Genomic DNA, 13166 nt, shown 5'->3' on the forward strand with positions numbered 1-13166 from the left:
TTGCAGACCTGAGTTTTCCACATTACCAAGCCTCACCTGACCACCCAGGCATACAGATCCGATAAAAAGAGAGTGTCCCCCTCCACCCCGACCCTCCTGGAGGGAGAAAGGGAGGAGCAGGAGAAGCAAGAGCAAGGCTCCAGGGTACCTCGGACAGCACCCCGCCTTTGCCTTTGAAGCTTATCCTTGCTATCGCAGGCTGCACCTGCACTCCTGGCCTGCAGTGGCCCTGTGGCCTGGTCACCCCGAACCTCTGCCATCTCCTTTCTGCCGTCTGTGTGTTTCTGGGGCAAAACCAAGCTCTCAGGTCAACCTCAGCTACTCAGTCTTCTAAGCAGTTTCCAGAAAGCAGGAAGCTGCAGGAAATGCTATCTAGACTGTCTCATTTGCATAAACCCCACCCACCTTAGTCAAGGACATTTGTTTTGCTCCTTCCAATCTGATTTACCTTTCATTATCCTCCACCCACTGCGCTCACTCCTTAGCTCAGTAAAACTTGAGTCCCTAATGCCTTCCCAACAATAATAATTTAAATAATTTGTCGCAATGGAAGTCATCAGGGTGCTTGGGAATGGCATCTTCCATCACTGACTACTGGAACTTGGCCCGCTAAGCAGACACCGAAACCAAAAGCTGCAGGGCAAGCCTGTTACGGCCTTCCCCTGAAGGCCGGGGTCACTCCTGGCCCCACTGGTGGCCTCTCTCATGCCCAGGAAACTCCTTCCAGTAAGGGTCCTCTTGCCTGATTTTTCAGTGGTGGTTTAAACTGTGTGCCCTCACTTTTGATGGGGCCCTGGCATCTGAACTCGTCCCCCTGTATGGTGCTGGATCCCACAGAGGTGTCTCCTCGTGCCTGGCTGGGGGCCGTCCACCCCCGTATACTGCTCAGCTCTGGACAGCAGCCAGGATTGAAAGACGTCCTCCAGACTACAGGAAATCGCCCCCACCCTGGGGGCATGTACTGCGTTTCTCAATGCCATCCTGCCCACATTTTTATCACTGATACCACAGATCATAGATTTGGGTGGGCTGGGAACTCCCCAAACCCTTCCATCCACACTGCACTCCTGTCTTCCCTAGAGACACTTGGCCACCCCTGAAGATAAGGATGGTGGTGACGATTTTGTGACAAATACATTTCATTTCATCCTTATGACAATATTACAAGATAGCAGACATACCTCCATTTTTCAGGTAAAGAAACTGAGGCTCAGAGGTTGAGTGACTTTCCAAAGTCACACCAATAGAAATTTCCAGCAAGGATTTGAACAGGAGTTTGGGCCCATAACACCCATTAAGCCAAGCTCTTAGTGCTGACCAGGGCTCCTCTCACTCTCTTCCTGTCAATGCCCTGAAACTTGCTTCAACCTCCGGCTTCACCTGGCACCTTTCCAGGGACCCACTCCCAAAGGGTGGGTAAATGTCACCTTAGCTCTGCTCCTTAGATGCAGAGACACTGCAGAGAGGATGGGGTGGTGGTGGTGGAGGGAAGCAAGGGAGGGAGGGGACCCTGGAGGTGAGAGACAAGCTTCACTGGTGACCCCGGGGTTTCTCTACTCTCTGCTCTCTCCGTCCCCACATCAGGATCTACCCTGGGTGACGAGACTGAGAGAGGTGATGACTTGGTGGACACTGGCACCACCCCAGGTCCCCCTCCTATTTGTTGCTGCTCTTGGCTACACAGCCTTCTTTGGGGAGGTGGGCAGAACCACATTCCACCTGACTTGGGGGGGCTGAGTAGTTCTCCTGTCTTCCCTCCCTAAACTTTATTCATGAATTTGCTTCTCCAATGCCATGATGTGCCAGGTTCTGGGGATACAGGTGTGATCTATTAGTAGCCGAGTCAGGGGAAAAGTGGAGAAAGCTGAGTCAACCCTGAGGGGCTCTCGGGAAGCCATCATGACCATCCTCTCCAGCCCTTCAGTCCTTTCTCTGAGACTAGTGTGACCACCCCGGCCCCCACCAGCTCTACTAACACCTTAGCAGAAGGAGCACAAAATAATATGCAGGCAACATGAGGCATCCCCGGTCTCAGCACTGCCCGGCTCCCCGCACCACAGCTGCAGGCCCCCTCCTCTACCTGTTCCTACTCCCGCACCAGCCTGCAGTGCTCCCCAGTGTGGCAGAAACACCTCTAACATCCTTAGCCTGCCTTGGAAGAGCTGGCCTGTGGCTCCCTCCACACTCATCATAAGCTCTTGCCAAGAGAAGCCACATCACCGCTGTCCTTCCTCCACACCCCTGTCCTCCTGGTGCCCCCTGCTGGGGGTGCCATCTGCTATTCACACTCTCAAGGAGCCCCTTTCCCAAAAGATTCCTCGGACTCACCCCCAGCTGAGCGGGTGCTCTCTCCTTCCTCAGGTTCACACAGCACTTTTTATCTCAGCTGGAAACATTTTTCTGCATTTAAAAACCCAATTTTATCTACCACCAATCTTAAGACATTAAATGATTTCCAAAAATTTCTGGGTGATATCAATTGGATTCGTCCTAGTCTAAGGTTGACTACTGGTCAACTAAAACCTTTATTTGATACCCTAAAAGGCTCTTCTAATCCAACTTCTCCTAGGACCTTGTCTCCCCAAGCTTCAGAGGCTTTACACTTGGTCCATCAGGCTTTGTCACAACAAAAGTTGTCTAGAATTAAACATAATGTCTCATGGTGTTACTGTGTGCTCCGCACTTCTTATACTCCTACTGGTGTTTTTTGGCAACACGGTGTTTTGGAATGGATACATCTTCCTGCCACCCGCTCTAAAGTTATTTCTCCATATTTTGACCTTGTGGCTGTTTTGATTACCAAAGGCAGACAACGTGCTCTTACTTTGTTTGGTTTTGAACCTCCTGTTATTATCATTCCCTATTCTGCTGCACAGCAGCAATGGCTGTGGCAATTTTGTGATTCCTGGCAATTGGCATTTGCAGGATATCCCGGTCAGATCTCCTGCCACTATCCAGCTGACAAGATTTTACATTTTTATTCTCAATGTTCTCTCATTTTCCCTCAAAATTGTGTTAAAGCTTTACTTTGTATGACTGGTCTATCCCCGTTCCTCTTAGTAATTCTGCCTCTCATTATCAAGTTCCCGGAGGCTGGAGCACTCCCCTTGTCTCCACTCCCTCTGGCCACCTGTTCCCCTACCTATGGCGACTTTTTACTGCTTTGGTACCTACTTATCACAAAGTTGGTTCCCGCAGCCCTGCCTTCACTTCTTCCTCCCCTTCTTATCACTATGTTAAAGCTTGTGTTGCTGCTCCTTATGCTCTTCTTTATGGTTCTATCAATATTACTTATGCCTCTGGACAATATTTTATTTCTTGCTCCTCCTGTACACTTACCAATTGTTTGGATTCTTCTGCCTTTCCCACCCCCACCATCCTTGTTGTTCACCAACCACCTTATGTTATGCTTCCTGTTAATATTTCTGGTCCCTGGTATGATGAGCGTAGCCTGCAGATACTCCATCAGATTCGGGACCTTGTCATTCGCCCAAAACATTTTATTGGCTTGCTTGTTACTGGAATTTTGGCTATTGTTTCTATCGTGGCCACAGCTGCTACGGCGGCCGTAGGCCTTGCTCACAGTGTTCAAACTGCTACTTATGTTAATCATCTTGCTCAAAATGTTTCTGTTTCTTTGGGTACACAAATGGATATTGACAAGAAGTTGGAGGTAAAACTTAATGCTTTAGAACAAACTGTTACTTTATTAGGTGATAAGGTGTATAATATTCAGTCTCGTTTGCTGTTACGTTGTCATGTTGACTTTAAATATATTTGTGTTACCAATACGCCCTATAATGACACTCAGTGGAAATGGCCTTTAGTTAAAGCCCATTTACAAGGTATCTGGAGTCATAATAACTTGTCCCTTGATATTCTAAAACTTCAACAGCAAATTCATGCCATTGATTTCTCACGCCAAGACCTCCCACGGGATGATACCATTGCTCGTGATATTGTTAACACTTTATCCTCCTGGACTCATGACTTTCATCTGCCGTCCTTTTCTAGCATTTTGGCCATTGGCGGCTGTGTTCTTCTGCTTCTCATTCTTCTGCCCTTCCTCTTTCGACTTGTGTTCTCCTCCCTCCAGCGTATACAGCTCAAACTCTTTGAGCTACATTTAAAAAATAATAATAAAAATGGGAGAATTATGGAGATCGCTCCACCAGCGTAGAGACCCCTCCGTGTCTCCGCCATGACGGAGTTAGAGCCCGGACATATTCTCCCCACGCTGAGGGCAGTCGAGCTGAGGAAAAAAGAAGGAAGTGATAGAGGCCTGAGTTTGCAGAACCCTGTTCTTGATCCACTGAGCTAATGGCATGTCTGGGTGAGGCCTGCGTGACTATCTATGAGACTATTGTCTATTGAAGTTCCCATTCTGGGCTGGTTTTATGACTCTGTCTACCTGCATTCACTAAATCCCGTGATCGCTCACATGTTACTAGAAAAATGCTACCCCTCAAATTATTGCTCGCCTTGATGTTGTTTACTGTAACTGTAGTCATTGATGAGAGGATAAGAATCTTAATAGGATTAGAATCTTTTGTTTGTTTTGGGTTTAGTGATCTTTAGCTTAACCTGTATGCTACCCCCTCCCATACTTACTTTGTAATTTTCTGTTCCCTTCTGATAAAACTTTTGTAATGGGACCTACGTCAGACACTGTATGAAAAAACGTATATAAGCAACTGTGCACAAAGAATAAATCGCTGATCTGAGCATAGCTTTTATCAGACCTCCAGACCCATTTCTTTCTCTATCTCTCTTTTCTTCCGCGCACTCTCTCTTCCAGGTATTAGGACCCTCTTGCTGGTCAAGAGATCCCTGGCAGACGTGCCGATCTCACGGACCCCAACACTGCTTGAGCACAGGAGGCCGAGGCTGCAGTGAGCCGTGCTTGCACCACTGCACTGCAGCCTGGGAAACAGAGTGAGACCCTGTCTCAAAAACAGTGGCAGGCTGGACGCGGTGGCTCACGCCTGTAATCCCAGCACTTTGGGAGGCCGATGCGGGGGGGATCATGAGGTTAGGAGATCGAGACCATCCTGGCCAACATGGTGAAACCCCATCTCTACTAAAAATACAAAAATTAGCTGGGTATGGTGGTACATGCCTATAAGTAACTGAGGATGTTAACATAGCCCTTTCTTCTTTTCTCCCTAGGGATTTTAATTTACCCTCCAAATACATACATTTCAATGTTCTCCTTTTAGGATTAAACACTGAATTCCTTTTTGGGGATTCTTTCCAGGGACCAGCATGAAGGGAAGGAATTACAGAGGTGAATTCCTTCATACACGCCCACCCCTAACCACGAGAACACTGGCACCTGGGTCTACAAGCAAATGTAGTACTTGCTGATTCCTTTAAAAATTATAAATTTTGGCTGGGCGTGGTGGCTCATGCCTGTAATTCCAGCACTTTGGGAGGCCGAGGCGGATGGATCACCTGAAGTCAGGGGTTCAAGACCAGCCTGACCAACATGGAGAAACCCCGTCTGTACTAAAAATACAAAATTAGCCAGGCTTGGTGGCGCATGCCTGTAATCCCAGCTACTCGGGAGACTGAGGCAGGACAATTGCTTGAACCCAGGAGGTGGAGGTTGCAGTGAGCCGAGATCGTGTCATTGCACTCCATCTTGGGCAACAGAGCAAAAACTCCGTCTCCTCCCGAAAAATGTATAAATTTTATTTATACTTTAAATAAATGTAAGTATTCCTTTAAAAAGTGTAAATGTTTTACTGTTTTTTGTGGCTCGGGCTTTTTATTATTTATGCATTGCATTGTGTTGTGAAACATTTCAAGCATACACAAAAGCAGAAAGAAGTGTATCATGAACCCCTATGTCTCCATGACCCAGCTTCAGCAACTGTCTACGTTGCACAAATTTTAGTGGATTTCTAACTCTACTCAGTCCTCTCGAATTTCCCATGCAGGCGAAGGGGGAAGAGACAGACCATCTGTTTATTAATTAATCTTAAAATTTCTAGAAAACTTGCACTTCCAATTCTGTTTTATGAAAATCCTGACTTCTGGGCTGAGGAACGGCAAGCCCGGCTGCAGGGCCCAGGAGGCTCTCGGCAGGAGAGGCTGCTGTTGGGGAGGACGAGGCCGGAAGCCCTGGAGCTCAGCCATTCATTCCTGCAGCAGAATGCTCCGCTGGGGAGGGGCGCCGCCATTTCTCAGTCGCGGCTGAAACCGAGCCTCTCAAGGGCTAAAGGTACTCACCGTGAGCCAAGCAAGGACGCCACGTTCACAGCTCTGCTCAGCTGTTACTGTTCTGGGAGGCTGAGGTTCCTCTGCTGTCTCTGGTCACCCCACCAGCAGAGCTGTCCTGCGCTGCAGCCAGCTTGTCTCACGCTTCCACAGAGGCTGCTCCCGCGCTGGGTGGAGGACTGACTGAGAGGGGCCCCCAGGCAGAGCCCAGGGACGGAAGAACCTCCTCACGCACCAGGCCCGAGAGTGCTAAGCCATCAGCGATTTTCCAGATGGTTGCTGCCAGGCGCGATTTAAGACGTCTTCCCTGATTCCACTTAGGAAATACCGCAGACACCTGAGGCGGGGCCCAGGAATGCGGGAAAGGCTCTTGGGCTGACCCCGAGGAATTTGCCTGAGGAGGGCAAGTGTTTGTTCTGATAACTTATGAGGAAGGCAGTGGTGTCCCGGGCTCTGCTTGGATAAGTCGCGGCCTTCAGGACCTGCTGGAGGGAGACCAGCGTCCCAGCCTCTCTCTCAAGAGAGCTCCCTAAGGAATAGACGAGCTAGGAAGGGGCTGGGGCAGCAGCAGCTCCAGGGGAAGAAGGGGCTCAGCAGGTGCAGGAAGAAGGGAAGTCAGGTCAGTCCTTTTTTTCTTAACTTAGCTTTGTGTGCCTGATTTTATTATTTCCTTCCTGATTACCAAACTGATGCTTTCACATTCATTGCAGAAAATTAAGAATATATTTAAAAATGAAAACAAAAATGCTCTTTTGTTACACACGTATACACACACACACACAGAGAGAGAGAGAGAGAGAGAGAATGGAGTAAAAGTTTGGGCTAAGAACTCTGGCTTTGGCTGGTTGCTGTGGCTCATGCCTGTAATCCCAGCACCTTGGGAGGCTGAGGTGAGTGGATCACCTGAGGTCAGGAGTTCAAGACCAGCCTGGCCAACATGGTGAAACCCCACCTCTACTAAAAACACAAAAATTAGCTGGGTGTGGTGGCAGCTGTCGTCCCAGCTACTCAAGAGGCTGAGGCAAGAGACTCACCTGAATCCAGGAGGCAGAGGTTGCAGTGAGTTGAGATTGCGCCACTGCACTCCAGCCTAGGTGACAGAATGAGAGTCTGTCTCAAAAAAAAAAAAAAAAAAAAAAAAAGAGAGAGAGAGAACACAGGCTTTGTATTTAAGCTATTTTCAGCTCCCACCACTGGCTTCTGGAAACTAGTTCATCTCTGAGCCCTGGCACCCTGGGTACTAAGCCATGTTTCATTTGATTGTCTGGAGGACTATATGAGAAATATTCATAAAGTTTCTAATATAACTCCTGGTCCTAATAAGCCCTTGATAAATACCAGTTCTAATGTGATTGACAAATTCTTTGAAAAATTTAAATTTGCCTCCATTGTCCACCTAAGAGATGTTCCCTGCTTCACTGGAAGACAATAAGCCAGCAAGATGCCACCTCCACCCAGTCATCCTCACACGGGGGACTCACTGTGGTCAGCAGAGAAATGAAAGGACAGTGACTTGAGGCCAAACAAAAGTGTTTCTCCAGGATGGGGACTTTGCCATGGTCCTGCCTTGTCCCTTCCTAGTATCATCGTCTGTCTGGGTGTGTCCAAGTCTGTCTGTCTCCCTGGTTCAGCTCCTAGTCTAGCGTCTGATCTCATTGGTTAGTGGTTAGTGTCTTGAGGCTGTCAAAGCTACAACCTCGCCCCTGCTTAGTGCAGTGCCTTACCCACTAAAGATGATAAAGAACTTTTCTTTTTAGATGGATTCTTGCTCTGTAGCCCAGGCTGGAGTGCGATGGCTTGATATCAGCTCACTTCAACCTCTGCCTCCCAGGTTCAAGTGATTCTCCCACCTCAGCCTCCTGAGTAGCTGGGATTACAAGTGTATGCCACCATGCCTGGCTAAATTTTGTATTAGTAGAGAAGGGGTTTCATCATGTTGGCTAGGCTGGCCTCAAACTCCTGACCTTAGGTGATCCGCCCACCTCGGCCTCCCAAAGTGCTAGGATTACAGGTGTGAGCCACCATACCTGGCTGATAAATAACTTTTTTTTTTTTTTTTGGAGGCAGAGTCTTACTTACTCTGTTGCCCAGGCTGGAGTGCTGTCACAGTCTTGGCTCACTGCAATCTCCAACTCCCAGGTTCTAGCGATTCTCCTGCTTCAGCCTCCCTAGTAGCTGGGATTACAGACACCTGCCACCATGCCTGGCTAACTTTTCATAGTTTTAGTAGAGATGGAGTTTTACCACGTTGGCCAGGCTGGTCTAGCACTCCTGACCTCGTGGTCTGCCGGCCTCAGCCTCCCAAGTGCTGGGATTATAGGTGTGAGCCACCGCGCCTGGCCTAAAGAACTATTTTTTTTTAATGTAGATGGATGGAACTATCCATAAATTATTCTTACAACTACATCTGGCTTCTGTGCAGCAAGAATGTCTCTGCAATCTGTATGACAACAGCTAAGTTGATGAGGGACAGAAGTAAAGCCACTGGGAGGTGGCCAGACAGAGAACAGTGTTCAGCTTGCAGAGGCTCAAAGGGCACATTTCTGGAAGGGCCTGCAAGCCCTACAGTACCCAGAAGATGTGGCGGCACCTCTGATGTGGCAGGCTTCTATTGATAACCCGTTTTGTTATCTATCAATTTATGTAATTCGTACTTGTTTATATTTTCAATCAGGGTTTGGAAAAGAGATGAGGGAGGTGGAAGGGGGTGTTAATCATGGTAGAAGAAATGTGTCCTGGAAGTAAGCCCTGAGTAAAGGCACAGCTGCCTCGAACGATTGAAGTTCTATGACATGCCTGGCTCTGTGCTTGGGTCTTTGGACAGCAAAGTTGAACTAGGATGTGGTCATTAGCATACAACAGGGCTTCCTAACCTCTGCACTATTGACACTTGAGGTCAGACAATTGTGGGTGAAGCAGGGTTTGTCTGCATTGTAAGATGTTAGCAGTAAGATGTTAGATCCCTGGGTTCTACCCACTAGATGCCAGTAGCATCATCACTCCAGCTGTGACAACCAACAGTGTCTCCAGACATTGCAAAATGTACCTCTTCCCCATTGGAAACCACTTGGACCTCCATCCAATGTTAAGTAACAAGGTAAGACAGTGAGCAAATAAGTGCTGAGGAAATCCCGTGGACGTTTGGGACCTCTGGAGTCCAGGCAGGCTGGGAAACCGCGTGGAATGGAGTGGTTGCAGAAGACCCTGGGGGTGGAGGTTGGGGTAGGGATTGGGAAGGGCTTCTGGGATGGGTGGATTCCAGTGGATAGATTTTAGGCAGGAGGAAAAGCTCAGGGTCAGCAAAGAGGAAGGGCGCTAGAAGGGCAGTCAAGACTCTGAACTGACTGCAGAAGAGGGTATTTGTTTTCATTAAAAAATAACAGCATCCATGGCCAGGAGCAGTGGTTCATGTCTGTAATCCCAATACTTCGGGACGCAGATGTGGGCGGATCACCTGAGGTCAGGAGTTTGAAACCAGCCTGGCCAACATGGCGAGACCTCATCTCTACTAAAAATACAAAAATTAGCTGGGCACAGTGGTGGGTGCCTGTAATCCCAGCTACTTGGGAGGCTGAGGCAGGAGAATGGCTTGAACCCAGGAGGTGGGGGTTGCAGTGAGCCAAGATGGTGCCATTGCACTCCAGCCTGGGTGATAGAGTGAGACTCTGTCTCAAAAATAAATAATAAATAAATAAGTAAATAACAGCATCCATGCTTTAAAAATTGCAAGGCTCAATGAGGAGTCTAGGCTTCTCCCTCAGTATAGTTTGGTGGTTTGTGTGGTTTCAAGACTTTGTTCATATAAGCCGATGGGCCGTGTCGTTCCAGACTGAAGCCACTCCATCCTCCAGGCTTCTTCCCAGCTGTGGAGGAGCTGGGTCTTCAGCCATGTTTCGCCCTGAAGAACCAAGCCCTGGACTTGATGATGTGCTGGTAAATGTCTAACAGTGGGCTCTCAGGGGAAAGTATTTTGATTTGTAGCCTTTGTCAATCTCCATGGTGTAAATACTCCCACCAAGGGCAAGGCCAAGCTACCAGTAACTTAACAGCTGGCTAGCAAAATAGAAAACTGAACAATCAGCTCCCATGAGCAAGCAGGAGCTGACTCCAGCCCACTTCTGCCTGCATGGTGCTCTATGAGTCCTGTGGATAACTTTATTTTTTAGCAGCTCAAAAAAAAAGTCTTACATAGTTATTCCTGAGCCAAACTACAAGTTCAGAGCATAGGAACAAAGAGGAAAATCCTTCCTGCAATAAAATGTTTGACTGTCCAGATTGTGGTGATGTTTCTGGCTTGACGAGGTCAGAAACTAGGGATCTTGATACCGCATCAACGTGTGCATCTCAGGTCCAATTCCCAACAGCCCAGCTTGGTTCTGCCCCAGTGTCTGTCCTTGGAGTTGTGCCTGATGGTTTTTGCCATCACAGCTCACTGCAGCCTCGGAATCGCAGACTCAAGCAATCCTCCTGCCTCAGCCTCCCAAATAGCTGGGACTCCAGGTGTGTGCCACCATGCCCTGCCAGTACCTGACCTTATTACCAGTTTTCATCTGAATCCACTGGGGAATGGGATAATTTTGTTTTTCTTTCTTGACCAGGAATTGCTTAATCCTGAAAGTTTTGTGAGAAGACATGGTAAGAACAGGGCTCACATGGCCAGTGGTGGAGCACAGGAGAATGGGAGCACGGGAGCAAAGGAGCACAGGAGCACCGGAGGGTGGAAGAGTGGGAGCGTGGGAGTGCAGGAGGGCGGGAGAGTGGGAGTGTGGGAGTGCAGGAGGGCGGGAGAGTGGGAGCGTGGGAGTGCAGGAGGGCGGGAGGGCGGCAAGGTGGGAGCGCGGGCCTTGCCTACTATGCTCGTCCATGCTGGCCTTTCACTTGTTCAAATACATGTGGCCTCCATTTCAGGGGTCAGCACCAATTTTTGAGGGGGAGGGGCTAATTTAAAAAATGTTTACTGAACTGGATTATTTATCTTAAATGGAGGCTTTTTCCACCTAAATTGCCATGAAACTTATTTTCATGAGAGGGGCAAACACTGCCCCTCTCAGGGGGTTCTTCTCTCCGGGATGTAGTGGTGGGTCACGCTGAGGCATGATCTCTTAAGTCATCTCCAATCCTCTCCTGGCTGATTCCTCTAGAGCACAAGACCTGCCCTAATGACGGCATGGCCCACCCTTCCCAACCCCCTCGCAACGCCACTCACAGTGTGTCTGCTCATGCAGGCTGCCCTGCGGAGTCTCCTGGAGAGGCTGAGCCTGCCAAATCTAGTGACTGTCCCAGGGAATGTTGGTCGTCCCTCTCCTGCAGGAATTCACCCAGTGGTCACCTGTCATCATGCTCATGGTACATTCAAGGTGCTGTGTGTGCTGTCCCCAGAGAAGCTTTATTGAGTTCCCCACCGAGTTTCTCTGCCAGGAATAGCTGGAGCCTGGGAGCAGCAGTTTTTGGCCCTCAGAGAGCCTCTGGGCTTTTCTCAATAATCAGCGTGCATGTGACAGGTACCACTGGGCTGGCGGGTCCCTACTTCTGAGGGCTCAGATTGACCAGTGGAAAGTATAGAATTACGTGCTATTGGGAAATCACAAAGCTTGGAAGGAGCAGAGAGAGCATGGGGATAAAATTTAAACACTAAGAAATCAGCAGTGAAAAATGATTTTTAGAAACGCTGCCACTTAGTGAGCCCTTATGAAGTGTCAGGACATTTGAAACAAATGGCTCCCCTGTGGCGTCATACCACTGGCCCTGCGGTCAGATGTCCTGAGAGCTGGGCAGATGTTTCTTTTTCACAACCTTCTCAGAGGGGTTTTGCCCTCACTTAATAGACAAGAAAACTGGGACTTTGCCAGACAAGTTGAACGTGCAGGGGCCAGCAGCTATGACACAGAGAGCTGGGACAGAAGCCAGGTCTGCTGCCTCCAAATCCCAGGCATGTGGCCATCGAGCAATGACACCACACCCAGGGTCCTGAGGGGAAAAGTGCCACCCAGTCTGTCTGTGGTGTAAGAGTTTATGTCCAGCTAAGCCCAGGCAGAAGCACGTCACCTGTGGGTGCACAGTGTGCTGGTAGAAAGCGATGCTGGTGGGCAGGCATTCTAGCTCTGCCCTTTCTCATTACACAGCCCTAGCCTGGTTACCTGCTCCATGCCTCAGTTTCCCCCTCTGTAAAAGGAACAGAAGGAATGGCACCAACTTGATTGCACTGCTGTGAAGATTCAGTTAAAAGTATGAAGTGCTTAGAACAGTCAGGAGTCAATAAGCATGGGCAATGGGGCATTTGAAAGTGTGTGCTGAGTTTAAGATCAGTGAGTGGTGCTGAAGTCATTAATTCCTTTCCCCAGAAAACAAACCCTGTGGCTGTCTCAGGTGAGACGCGCTTACCTCCCCCGCACAGATGGTGGAGATTTAGGCTGCGCTGAGGAGAACTGAAAACCCAGGTGTTAGAATTCTCACCCATCCCAGAGGGTGATGCCATCTGCACCGAGGAGAATTCTGACGTCAGAACCAAAGAAACACAGAGCAGAAAACAGCATCCCCTTGACTTTGGAAGAACGCAGCCCTTTAGGCAAGGCTGAGCCCATGTCCTCCCTTGCAGTCCTTAGAACAGCCAAGATGGGTCAAAACTTGGGCCTGGTTATTGGAGGCCCAGCAGGGCTTCTGGCCTCTAGTCGGTCACCCCTGCTAAATCTGTGACAAAGGCAGAGCTGGGGCTGGCAGAGCTGATAGAGATGGCTGGGGCCCCACCCCTGCCTAGGAAGAGCCAGCTCCGATCTGCTGGGGGACAATGGGCAGGAGAGGAGAGGGTCCACTGGGGCCAGGAAGGGGCGGCTGGCTGCCTGCGGTGCTCCTGTGGCAGGGAGAGCCGGGAGAAAGCCGTGGGCTCCCAGTCAGCACCTGCAGGACTGTAAGCTTTTCTGGCTCCAGATCCCTTCTTCCCCTCCCAA

Source organism: Aotus nancymaae, unplaced genomic scaffold (assembly GCF_030222135.1).
Source record: "Aotus nancymaae isolate 86718 unplaced genomic scaffold, 86718_ANA_hifiasm-v0.15.2.pri h1tg000025l, whole genome shotgun sequence".
In the NCBI taxonomy this organism is placed as follows: Eukaryota; Metazoa; Chordata; class Mammalia; order Primates; family Aotidae; genus Aotus; species Aotus nancymaae.